This window comes from Dendropsophus ebraccatus, chromosome 15 (assembly GCF_027789765.1).
Source record: "Dendropsophus ebraccatus isolate aDenEbr1 chromosome 15, aDenEbr1.pat, whole genome shotgun sequence".
NCBI classification, from domain to species: Eukaryota; Metazoa; Chordata; class Amphibia; order Anura; family Hylidae; genus Dendropsophus; species Dendropsophus ebraccatus.
The window spans coordinates 22,603,420-22,615,588 of record NC_091468.1 but is presented as its reverse complement, the minus strand read 5'-3'; positions in this window follow the sequence as shown (position 1 = coordinate 22,615,588).

Genomic DNA, 12,169 nt, shown 5'->3' with positions numbered 1-12,169 from the left:
TCCTTGCAGGGTTTGTTTAGTGCAGGGGTGGACACAGACTAGCAAGGGCCCCTGTGCAAAAAATGTGTTTGGGCCCCCATAACCTATTCGTTTCTCCACCTTTCTGCCTTGAAGTCATACACATATGTACGCCCGGGTACCCGGTACATGTGTCCTGGTTTCTCGGGAGGGTCCTACAGCACAGATGCCAGGGCCCACTAAAGGACTGTACTGTGGTCTGTGCAGGCCTCAGTGTGGGACTGGGGTACCTGGGGCCAACCAATAGAACTGATCATAGGGGGCACCCAAATAAACCCGTCAGAAGCGACATGCTGACCTGGTCCCATGCTGTAATGATGTACCTGTGACCACAGCTGCCTGAATAACAATAACTACAACTCTCAGAATGCCTTACACTTATGAAGCTCTCAGAGAATGCTGGGAATTGTAATTTCAACCCCTTGGGGGAGATTTATCAAAGGGTGTAAAAATTAGACTGGTGCAAACTGCCCACAGCAACCAATCACTGCTCAGCTTTCCTTTCAGCACTGCCTAAAGCTGAGCAGTGATTGGTTGCTGTGGGTAGTTTGCACCAGTCTAAATTTTACACCCTTTGATAAATCTCCCTTCTTGAGTTGTCTGCTCATTTGTACTTCAAATGCCAGCATATCCTGAGGACTTCAGACTGCAGTAAATGCTGGGAGTTATATTATTGGCGGCTACTGTACTTGGAGCTGCCTTGGTGCATTGTACACTGGATGCTGTGTGGGGGATGAGAGTATATACAGTAGCTCAGAGTGTGGAAGTGACCCCAGAACAGCACTAATAGGAGATAGAACAAATGGGCCCTTAATCACTGTTGGGGCACAGGTGGGATACATGTACTGTATGTGGCTGCACAGGTGGAAGACATGTAATGTATGTGGCTGCACAGGTGAGAGACATGTACTGTATGTGGCTGCACAGGTGGGAGACATGTACTGTATGTGGCTGCACAGGTGGGAGACACGTACTGTGTGTGGCTGCACAGGTGGGATACATGTACTGTATGTGGCTGCACAGCTGGGAGACATGTACTGTATGTGGCTGCACAGCTGGGAGACATGTACTGGATGTGGCTGCACAGGTGGGAGACATGTACTGTATGTGGCTGCACAGGTGGGGAGGTTTGTCATCACACGAGAGAAGAGCCAGCCCCGACCGGGCACAGCATCCAGTCAGTAAGTAGGCCCCACAGGAGCATGGGGCCCGCACTTTCCTGGTGCTGATGCCGCCTAGGGGGCCCACCACAGACATGTGCCATGCTGAGCTGACACTTAAGAGTCTTAGCATGGCGGGCCCCTCTATTGGCCTGGGCCCCTGTGCAGCTCAACAGGTATAGTGCATCCCCCTATGAGTCTATTATAATTTGTATGTATTTTTATGTGATTTTTGCAATAAAATTTATATCTTGATGTATCGTATACATACGTCCAGCATTTTTTTCTTTTTTGGTTTAGTTATATACGTTGATGCATATGGACAATATATGGTGAGGCATTGTATTGTTCAAAAAGTAATATGGCCTCCTGTCTCCCCAAATCTTGTTTTTATGTTGTTTTGTTGTTATAGTATCTAATAAAGATTTTCATATTTTTCTACTTTTGGTACCACATCTGTGATAATTTCTTTTGAGCACAGATATTCATTGTAGGTGTAGCATAATATAGATCTCAGATTAGACCCCCTAAACTAATACAGACCCCAGACTAGACCCCTAAACTAATACAGATCCCTGACCAGATTCATAAACTAATACAGACCTCAGACCAGACTCCTAAACTAATACAGACCCCAGACCAGACTCCCCAAACTAATTCAGACTCCATACCAGACCCCTAAACTAATACAGACCCAGACCATTTCTCCCAAAGAAATACAGACACCAGACCAGATCCCTAAACTGATACAGACCGCAGACCAGACTTCCTAAATTACCATGCACCCCATACTAGACCCCGAAAATAATACAGAACCCAGAACAGACACCTAAATACAGACCCCTAAACTAATACAGACCCCAGACCAGACTCCTAAACTAATACAGACACAGACCAGACCCCTAAACTAATACAGACATCAGACTAGACCCCCAAACTAATAGATACCAGACTAGACCCCTAAACTAATACAAACCCCAGACCAGACCCCCAAACTAATACAGACACCAGACCAGACCCCCTAAACTAATACAGACCCCAGACCAGACCCCCAAACTAATACAGACACCAGACTAGACCCCTAAACTAATACAGACCCCAGACCAGACCCCCAAACTAATACAGATACCAGACTAGACCCCTAAACTAATACAGACCCCAGACCAGACCCCCAAACTAATACAAACCTCAGACCTATTTATACATTCCTTTTTATTCCGTGTTGCCACCTCAAACAGCACTTTTTGTATCATGTGGATCCATACTACAGAGAAGGACCACCTTGCCTGGCCATAAGGGGTCCATGCCCATGTACTGAGCCCTCACTGTGTTCCTGACATACTGGCCAGTACTGCATCACATACTGCTACAGCCATCACCAGGGCTACTGCAGCGTTTAGCTCCACAGCCACCATCTCTCTATCAATGTTATAAGCAGGTGTCCGGCTAACATCTTTTTGTGCCCCTGTCCGCTCCATGGTTAGATTAGAACTGGAAGTCCTCTCTTTTGAAGACCCCCTTAAGAATATCGACCATGGGCAGCTGCAGAGATTGCCCCCCTCACCCCTGGTCCTGGATATTGACATCTGGGCAGGTATCCGTACACATCACAGCTTCTGTCTAGTGTCCTATTACATAATTGCAGTGAATGACAGGACGCTGGGGAATGTTCTCATCTTCTCATAGTCAGACCTATCATTTCCCTGTTCCTTCAGGCAAGATCTGTATATCCAGAAGTATCAGTCATGTCTGATGGATGATGCCCTGAGAGGTGCGTGACTCCAGACTGGAAAACCCTAATGTCTTCTCTGCAACCAGCTTACCTTAGCACAGAATAGTGGCCAGTCAAAGGGACAGTCAGTCTATAAAAGTAAGTTAGATGGTCTTGGTCTCACCACTGTGGCCAAGAATGAGGGTCCCTCAGCAGGCAAAACCGTCCCGCTCTAAAGAGTTGAATGGGGTTGTCAAAAATGGCATAAGAATATAGATTACAGACCACTTGCTCTCAGCAACTGTGGGAGTCCCTTAAAGCGAATATACCACTAGGTACATTGGCTTGGGTTTTTACACAAACAGATGTTGGTGGCGCTCACAGCAACTGTCTATTATTGCGTACCAGCCCGCCCCAGAGTACTGGGGGCCGGTCGGCTGGCCCGCAGAGAGATGATCTCCCCTCTGTGATGCTGCTCCATTGATTCTAATGGAGCCGCATCACAAATGGGAGGGCATTTCGTCACACTGGGGGCCGGCGGACCTGCCCCTAGTGTTCGATAACAGACCGGTGGCGTGTGGGGGAAGGTTCAAAAACAGGACTGCGCCACCAGCATTCCCGCACTGGCGCCTGTCTGTTCATGTGAAAAGACCAAAGCAATGTAACTAGTGGTACATTCGCTTTAAGGCTATGTTCACACAATGTGTATTTTTGTAAAACCATGGCTGTTGTACAACGGCCATGATTATTACGAAAATATACGTTACTTACCGTCTATGGGATCCCGGCTGGAGCGCATACACTTGGTATATGCTCTGGCCGGGATCTCTAGCGCAGCTGCAAACAACCGACGTCAGTTTTCTGCAGCCGCTATTCAGTGAATACTGGCCGCAAAAAAACATGTCAGTGCACACTATGGAGCGAGCAGCGCCCGCATCAGAACTCTGCGGCACCATAGATCATCCGGCCAGCTGGGATGATCTTTTCAGAGACCGGACGTTCCGTGACGGCCGGTCTTTTACGTTGTGTGAACATAGCCCTAGTCAGCCCATTCAGACTGGGATTTTTTATTTTTTTAGCTGCCCCCCTCAATATTGCCACTCTATACACAGACCCTTGAGAGCCTAGTGGCGAATACAGCTCTGGAATGAAACAGTACCTAACATTATGGGCTTTTCTAATAAATCAAGATAAAAAAAAATTGTCAAAATACACAATAATTAAACTTGAAAAAAAAAGGGCAAAAATGGAAATACACCAGGAATGTAAGAGAAATAGATATGTATTTTTAGCCTCCTTTTTGCACCGTGTGAACATAGCCTGAGGGTACTGACAAAACAGCAAAAAGTGACAAAACTGGAAAAAAATGTAGATCTACTACACTGTAGAAAAAGTTATTTGTTGGAAAAGGCTACGATTCTGCGCCATATTGTCTATGTATTTATGGAAACTGAAGCACATTAATAAATCTCTGGCACCCTGTTCACACAACAACAGGTCTGCAAGATGACGCGGGAAAAACGCTGCGAGGGACTGTACTCTAAAGGTCCTTTTAACCGAACAGATAAATCGCTTAAGTGCTTGTTTAGTAAATGGCAAGCAATGATTTTTTCTTTTAAACGATAGGCGCCTAGACGAGAAGAAAAATCGCTAAGAAAAGTAGTTAATGCGATCGTAATTGCATTCGTATCTATATACTGTGAATGATGAGTGTTTATAATGAAAGACTTGAGATCAATTAACAATGATTTCGAGGTCAGCTTGATAGATGTGATCAACAACATACAAACAAATTTTCATTCGTAGTTAGATCGTTGCCATGTTTACATCAGAAGATTATCGCTTAAATTCAAAGGATTTAACCATTTTTTGCACAATAATTGGCCCGTGTAAAAGGCTCTTAAGATCAAAACCACCTGGAAGGTGCTCAGCGTAGTGTATGAAGGATGGATAAGGGGAGGTGGGGGGCACCTGACTATATTTCATGTGAAACCTGTTGTGCACTCTCCTCCAGCCGGGGGGATGACTCTAAGATCAGTCAGTGCTTACACAGGAGGATTAGTCACTGATACTTCAATATCTGTGAAACTAGAGTGATACCTGAAGACAATCAAAATGCAAAAAAGTCTGCGGAGCCTCAGTTACAAGTCTCAAAACATGGGACTAGCTAGATATCCCTTCAGGGAAGGACCTAGCAAAGGGATAGCTCCTGTACAAAGACCACCAAAACCACCATATTAAGTGGCCCTTTCAGTCAATATCCAACTCCAGATTACGGGTCTGATGATATGACAAAGGAAAAACCAGGGCCAGGTATCCATCCACAGACAGCTGTTTCGGGGTGTTGTCCCTCATCATTGTGGAGCAGGATCCTGGCAGGCGGGAGTAATTAGAGATGAGCAAATCGCTCATCCAAAGTGAAGCGCTCCGCTCATCAAGCCTTTCAGCACTCCTCCGCTCTCTGCCTCTCCTCCTAAGATGCCGGGAAAAGCTGGATCCAATCCGGGGAAACTTCTCCCAGTTTTTCAGGCTTGGATCCAGCTTTTCCTTGACACCCGGGGTGAAGCGGCAGGGAGTGGAGCAGTACTGAAAGCCTGACGGCTCGATGAGCGAAGCGCAGATCAAACAAAGCGCTTTGCTTCATTTGCATGAGCGATTTGCTCATCTCTAGGAGTAATGCCTAATAGACCAAAACGGAAAACAGGTCACTGATCTCAGGGAGACCAGCAAAAGAAGACCCTGTCAGCTGCTGGTTAAAGTGCTCAACACAGTGAAATCCTAGACAATGATTTACATGAGTATCAGCTACACACAGAGCCCTGGGTATCTGCTCCCAAGTTCTTTGTATTACAGATACATTCACACATTACAGTAAGGCTGGGTTCACACTGCATTTTTACAATCCGTTTTTTTCATCCATTTTTTACAAAAAAACGGATGAAAAAAATGGATGCATTTGTGTGCATCCGTTTTTCCATTGACTTCCATTGTAAAAAAAAACGGATCAAAAGGGATCCGTTTTTTTTGACAGGCACAAATATAGTGTCAGCTACGTTTTTGTGTCCGTCAAAAAAAACAAACGGTTTTTTTTACAATGGAAAAACGGATGCACACAAATGCATCCGTTTTTTTCATCCGTTTTTTGCAAAAGATAGATGACAAAAACGGATTGCAAAAATGCAGTGTGAACCTAGCGTAATACTTTAAAAAAAAATTGCGCAAGTTTTTTATTTTAAACATCTAGTGTTCTAACTTAAACATTTAGGTAACGTTTTACTGTTTATCTGTATTAGGCATGTCAAACTCTGGTCGGCGGGTGCCATTATTTTTTGCCCGCAAAGGCACTATTGAATAGGGCTGACTATTATATGAGGCACCATTAGGGGCTAATGATTACAATATGGGGCACTATTGAGAGGAGCTGACTACTTTATGGGGGTCTATTGAAGGGGGCTAACTATTATATGGGGCACTATTGAAGGGGCTAACTACTATATGGGGACTATTGAAGGGGGCTGACTACTATATGGGGCACTAGTATGGGATTACCTACTGCATTGGAAAATAATGCGGTAACTACTGTGTGAGGGCAACTACTTTATGGGGCAGAAAGGACAACTTCTCTGATCAGCCTAGTCCATGCAGCAGGGACATTACATGCGGCAGTGATGTGGACACTTCCCTGACAGTCAAGAATGAGCACACACGCACTTCAATAAATATTAAGGTTGGACCACAACTTTGTCCCATTTTTAAATTTTGGCCCACTATGTATTTTAGTTTAACACCCCGGATCTATATGATAAAATAATCCTGAAATCTTGCAGTATTCACTGTGGCTACTAGGCTTAACACTAAGCAGAAACTTTCTGTTCTGGAGATGTTTATTATGACCTTGGGGCTTGTCGTAAAGCATGTCACCAATTGCTGTTAAAACAGCTTAGGCAAGTTTGATGATGTATGTGCAGATACCTGCTTCACCACTTAAAGTGTCACTGTCAAAATCCAAATCAACAGTAGATGTGATATAAAGCAAGTTTGCAATAAACATTCATTCTTTTTTTGTTGTTATCATGCTGTAAAACAAAGCTGAACTTACCAGAAATCCAGGTCCAGTCTCCTGAAGGCAGATTTTCTGACTTGTGCTGGTTGAAAAAAAAACAAAAAAAAAACAGACTAAACACGATACACAGTAGTTCCTGTTTTCTGACTGTTTCCTATTTTTTGAGAAAAAAAAGTCAGAAAACAGGAAGTGCTGTTTTCCATGATAACTAAAAAAAATAATGAATGTTAATTGCAAACTTGCTTTATATCCCATCTCCTGCGGATTTAGACTTTAAAAGTTATACCGACAGGGACACTTTAACCTTCGATGACCACAATACATCTCTTGGTGGAGCAGAAGTAGCCTGGTATTTGTGTCTTGTGCAGAATATCGCGGCAGCTTGGCCCCTGCACCTTATAGTTTAACCCCTTAGATGCCGTGGTCAAACTATGATTGCAACCTCTACGTAGTGTCTGGTCATCTATCATCCTATAAACACCTAGATGACATAATCAAAAGGACGTGGAAGCCTTTCCATGGCAGCAGGGTGTCTAATAAAGGCCCCCAGGTGTGTTATTTATTTGCGTCTACACTATTGTGCCTCCGGCAGGGCTAGGTGAGTCACTTTATGTTGACAGGCGTCATAGTGTGTTATATGAGCAATCAGGAGATCACATGTCAAAGTCCACTTTTGGGTCTAGTAAAAAGTAAAGTTTCACAAATTATAATTTTATATAAAATAATTCTTCTTAAACGTAGTACTACTGGGATCAGTACACAGACACTGCGGAATATAAAACTCTCTTGGCTCAATAGTAATTTGTGTTTTATTTTTTTTTATATAAACTCCCTAAACGGACAAACAAAATCACATATTTGGTATCATCACATCCATGACATTATATTTTAACTATAAAACCAATTTTTTATGGTAAAAAAAAAAAAAAAACATTATTATCAACAGGATTATATAAAAGATCTTAGAAGGTGATGGTAAAAAAAAAAAAAAATTAAGACAATTGCTAGGTCATGTTCACACACAGTATATTTCAGTCAGTATTGTGAACATCATATTGCAACCAAAACCAGGAGTGGATTGAAAACACAGAAAGGATCTGTTCACACAATGTTGAAATTGAGTGGATGGCCGCCATTTAATGGCAAAAATTTGTGGTTAGTTAAAAACAACGGCCGTTGTATTGAAATAATGGCAGTTATTTACCGTTAAATGGAGGCCATCCACTCAATTTCAACATTGTGTGAACAGAGCCTTTCTGTGTTTTTAATCCACTCCTGGTTTTGTTTGCTATGAGGACCTGAAATGAGGACCAAATACTGCCTGAAATATACGTAGTGTGAACCCAGTAGTTGTGAGGCTTAACATTTTTGTAAATACAATTACTTACCAAACTTGTCTCCTCCTGATTTTCTGCTGTTTCCCTACCATTGTTGACAGCTATTGTTTAGGTTACAGACCACCACTCTGCTCTAAAAGCAGTGGTCTGGCTGGTATTCATATAGACTTAGATTACTATTACACGGAACGATAATCGTCCGAATCGGCCCCATCTGGCCGATTATCGTTCTGTGTAATAAAGACAGCGTTCAGCCGATGATCTTTGTCATCGGCTGATCGTTGACATAGGTTCTGACCTATAATCAAAAATGAAAAATAGTGTATAGTCCTCAAGACCAAGGATCAGCCCTGTTTTATACAGTAGATATATATTTAATGTGATTCAATGAGCAGTACATTGTAGCTTGTTTATGATCTGTTTATGAACTTTACCAACGAACTGATGTGGAGCCGTAATATGTATGCAACACAGAGTCAGTTGCAATAACACTATATATATAACTAAACGGACCACATATCCGGAACGTGGAAGGACTACAAGTCCCAGACTATCACTCAATCCTCTATTTTGGATTTATTTAGTCTGAAAGAGCACAAATTACATTGTGCCTTCTTTGAAACAGTGGCCTATAGGAGATTAATTTAAGGGCCCAATACCTGGTCAGCATCTAGCGGTACCGCAATATATAGAGACTATTTTTTTCCCTCTTATTATTTATATATATTTTTTTTCTTCTTCTTTTTCTTGCCTTCTCTTACCTATATATCATTGACCATTTTTATGATATCCATTGTGTATTCTATGTGTTGATTTTACTCTTTTTATCACATAATCATGTTTATTATAAGTACTGCTCATTGAACCACATTAAATATATATCTACTGTACAAAACAGGGCTGATCCTTGGTCTTGAGGACTATACACTATTTTTCATTATCCTATTTCGTACCTGCCCCTTTCTAGGTTAGGGCATTTTTAGTTTAACCTCGGCCAGAATCAGTTCTCAGAGTGTGAGCTGCACCTGTATACTCTTTTTATAATTATCTGACCTATAATCGTCAGGCGCTGACCGCGCACCGCTACGTGTAATAGCGGTGCGCGGTCGACGCTGACGATATGCAAAGAGGAATACATACCTATCCAGGTTGCAGGGCTCCTCTTCCTCTGAACTTCTCACCTGGTCCCGTGCGCTCCGGCCTCACAGCGGCCTGTCTCAGCTGACAGGCCGCTCGGCCAATCACAGACCAGGACCGCCGCGGCCAGTGATTGGCTGGGAGGCCTGTCAGCTGAGACAAGCCGCTGTGAAGCTGGAGCGCACGGGACCCGGGGAGAAGCACAGAGGAAGAGGAGCCCTGCAACCTGGATAGGTATGTATACAGTTTAAACAAAGGCTGCAAGGACATTGGTAACGATGTCCCTGCAACCCTTGTTAAACGATTATCGGCCTATGTAATAGGCCCAGTAAACGAGCGACGATCTAGCAGATCCGCACTCGTTTAGAGGTATTATCGGGCCCTTATCGGCCAGTGTAATACCACCCTTAGGTGTACATGCATATAGATATAGCGAGGCACACTGCTCTAACATACATCCCCGCTCCCATGCCCCAGGGGCACACACCTCTCAGTAAATCTGGTACATCTGAGGCTGCCACACGGCCGGTGCAGGAATTTAACCACCTCCGGAGCTGTTGTACATTTTCAGCAGTCATAAATCATGACAAATCAGGTGTGGGAGGAGGCCCCGCCCCCTTCCCACCCATCAGGCGAGCAGAGCATACATTGGGAAAAGGAGTGATTTGCGTAAAATTCTGCACCTTTTCCCTAAGGTAGGCCAGGCGTGTGGTTGATAAATTCGCCCCATAGTGTATATAAACTGTATAGGCCATCAATATGTTGTGACTGCAAAACCCCTTGAAGGAATCACTTTCTACTGTGTTAGAGTGCGGTACTTCTGTCAAGGTCTGTTCACACTGAGTAAAACAGACGGAATTCCGCACGGAGCCCACAACGAGAACTCTGCTTGGAATCCTGCCTGCCTCACTGTGTCAGTGCAATGCCTCACGCACCTCCACTCAATGAATTGACATATAAATTCTTTGAGCGGAGGTGCAAGAGGCATCGCATTGAAACACTGAGGCGGGTAGAGTCCGCGGCGGGGGCTCCGTGTGTAATTCAGTCTTTTTAACTCAGTGTGAACAGACCCTAACAGACAAGCTTAGTAGCTCCTAAGCCCACTCTACATTTTCACTCTTTCTACAGTAATGGCTGCAGGTAAAGGGCTAATCTCATTTCAAGCATTAAAAGGGGAGATTTATACCCTCCAAACTACTGTCTGACACAGTCCCCTGGGTGTGAAAGGGTTAGCTGGGCGTGTCTGTTATCCTGAAGAGTCCAGTGCCTAAACACGCCCCTTCTAGCCAGAGTGACTGAAAAACACCCAGCCATAAAGTAAGGTTTTACTGGATCCCTGGTACTAGTGGATTATCTGCAGAATGTGAACACGATCCACATCCACTAGCATGTCCAATCTTTCTGTATGAAGAGCATAGTGGAAGGAAGCAGAACCCCCATGTGAGGACGTAGAGTAACACTCCAGGGTGGAACCTTTCCCAGGAGCAGAGAAGCATTTTTGTTGGATGTCTCACATGTTATTGTTTTGCAACATAAAGGAATGAACAATAAGGGCTCCGCTGGGTTATTTCCTCCTTACACCCCGCTGATGCCAACAGCACCCTGTTATGTGTCTACAATTATATCTGCTTACATAGTGCCATTCAATGCCCTTATTATACCCTCATAATAATCACATAAATAGCATCTCCCAGTGCCCACGTTGTAGTGCTCATATAGTGCTATGCCCCCATACAGTGCCCCCATGAATAGTGCCATGTAGTGTTATTCGGTGACCCCATACAGTGCCAGTCTAAATAGTGCTATGAAGTGTCTAATGATATATCATGCCGCTATGCAGTGTCAGTATGAATAGTGCCCTAAAGTGCTCATATACTGTTCACCTGCTAATACGAATAGTGTGCCGCAATACAGTGCCCATAGGAAACACTAGAAAATGTACCTGGTGCTGCCCGGTATGAAATGTCAGAGTGTTAATTAGGTTTGTTCCATGGTGCCCAGGAGGCCAGTGTATGCCCTCGTTTTTTTTTCTGTTTTATCGATAGAAGACCTATATACCCCTATAGCACTGTTTCTGTAAATTGTAGCTTATGCACATTAGAAATAAACTAAAAACTTTTAACATCCTAAATACCTAATAGCCAAACTGAGATGTCATGTGATAAGACTTTATACAGAGCCTGATATATATATATATATATATATATATATATATATATATATATATATATACAGTGTGACGGGGACAGTGAGGGTATATATACAGAGTGTGGAGGGGACAGTGAGGGTATATATACAGTGTAGAGGGGACAGTGAGGGTATATATACAGTGTGGAGGGGGCAGTGAGGGTATATATACAGTGTAGAGGGGACAGTGAGGGTATATATACAGAGTGTGGAGGGGACAGTGAGGGTATATATACAGTGTAGAGGGGACAGTGAGGGTATATATACAGTGTGGAGGGGGCAGTGAGGGTATATATACAGTGTGACGGGGACAGTGAGGGTATATATACAGAGTGGAAGGGACAGTGAGGGTATATATACAGTGTAGAGGGGACAGTGAGGGTATATATACAGTGTGGAGGGGGCAGTGAGGGTATATATACAGTGTGAATAGGCAGTGAGGGTATATATACAGTGTGGAGGGGGCAGTGAGGGTATATATATATATATATAGCATGGAGGAGGCAGTGTGGGTATGTAAAGCGGGCAGTGAGGGTATACAGTGGTGCCTTGGATT